The following is a 1,827-nucleotide window of genomic DNA, read 5'->3' as shown; positions in this document are numbered from 1 at the left end:
ACTTGGCGCGAGACGCTACCGCGTCTCCAGATTGACAACTAATATATTAGCATTTGTTAAATACAAATGACGTACATACAATTTATTATACGACAGCAAATAAGAATCTATTGCTCTTTTCGTAATATCTACTTTTTACTTACTTTGCAATCGATATGCAAGTTCCTTGGTGATCAAAATAATCGCCAGTTTAGATTGATAATAAGCGGTCATTAAGCCGCGAGCTTTATCCAGATTGATATCATCGAAATTTATATCACCGACTGTAATAGAGCACTTTTATAAACTTTGTTTTTACACAATTACGTTATGGATAATGATAAAAAATGTTCATGCGTGTGCCAAAGAGATAAATTCCTTCGTTTTGAAGTCACTAGCGGTCTTACATACAAAAATGCAATACAGAAGAGACGTTGACTATCCTGCAGCCAGGAAAGGATAATTGCATTTTTGGCAGCAGTAGTAACGTTAGCAGAAAATGGCCGAGATAATTTATCTGAAATAATTAACGCTTCATGCCCATCTTCAGTTTTCTGATGCGGTAGCAACAATACGCCGGCGTTGTTTACGAGTATATGAAGAGCTGCTTCATTTTTCAAAACGTTTTCAGCGCAATTCCTCACGCTCTTTAAACTACAGAGATCCAGGGAATAAATTGTGAGTTCCCCTGCACCATTTCGGTATTCCTCCTTATCGATCCTGAAAATCGCATCACAAATTCGACTTAGTTTAGAATTACAGATATACAAACAATAGTTAATTCAATGTGTTCCAAAGAAATAATACGAGTTTATATGAATTTAGTCTCTTATACCCTGAAGTTGGATTATTTTTTATTTTCTCGATTGCCTCTTTTGCCAGTTCCATATTTCGACAGGCAAGAATCACTCTGGTACCTAAATATTATTTAAATTATCTCTTGTTACAGAGCAACTAACTTCTTAAATAATTAAATAAAGATAAATGTGACCTCTCAAACAGTCTCAATGAATAAAGCTTTACTTTATCGGAAGACAAAAACTTTGAGAGTGAGACTGAATTTAGATTCCCACTTGACATAGTATTTAATTACCTCTTCTGTAAAAGACTTTAGCAGTCTCCAGGCCAAGTCCGCTATTTGCTCCTGTTATCATGGTAGTTTTACCGTCAAGACGCGCTTTACTTGTACACATTCTGTTAAAGGGCCACATTTTACAATATTTCCGCGCTCACAATAGTACTAATGTTCAAGTTTTATCTCTATTTCACTGAACTCGCTTCGCTATCCAACGTATGATACATGCAACATTCATTTTTACCGCATACTTTATAACGCATCTCGATAACGAGTGCAGGAGAAACATTTTTGATTGATCTCTGACATGATTTCTTATTTTAAATATGCGCGGATTCTTACGTCGGCTATTTACTATTCGAGATACGCGTACCCTAACAGCACATGATATTCTGAGTATCATCCCATTTTCATACTCATCGTACTGTGATCATCCGTAAAATACTGAGATCAACACTATAATATCTTTTACAGTATCATTCGGTTTCCTTTCGCACGCGTATGATCTCAGGATTGACTCGAGGTACGGAAATGATACGTACGCTTTTGTTACGCGCGCGTATAATCTTGGTAAATACTGAAGATATGGAAACAGTACCAGCTCGCGCTCAGTAACAGACACAACACGCCATTGGTAGAAAGAGGTCACGTGACCCCCACCGGATCGCAACAGGCGAGCGTGACGATCGGCGGAGGGGCACGGGGAGAATACTTAGGCTTGGAAGTGACGTACGTGTTACCCTGGACGTGGAACACGAGTTTATTTGGCAGAA

General features: G+C 38.1%; 1 pseudogene; it reads right to left on the bottom strand.

Moving 5' to 3' along the window:
- Positions 1–143: 143 nt before the first annotated feature.
- On the bottom strand, positions 144–1,190 carry LOC105559316 (annotated as a pseudogene).
- Positions 1,191–1,827: the final 637 nt, after the last annotated feature.

The sequence above is a fragment of the Vollenhovia emeryi genome, unplaced genomic scaffold, assembly GCF_000949405.1.
Source record: "Vollenhovia emeryi isolate VEMERY1.0 unplaced genomic scaffold, V.emery_V1.0 DF946750.1, whole genome shotgun sequence".
Classification (NCBI taxonomy): Eukaryota; Metazoa; Arthropoda; class Insecta; order Hymenoptera; family Formicidae; genus Vollenhovia; species Vollenhovia emeryi.
Note: the sequence above shows the minus strand (reverse complement) of the source record. Positions and strands in the feature narration are given on the sequence as shown.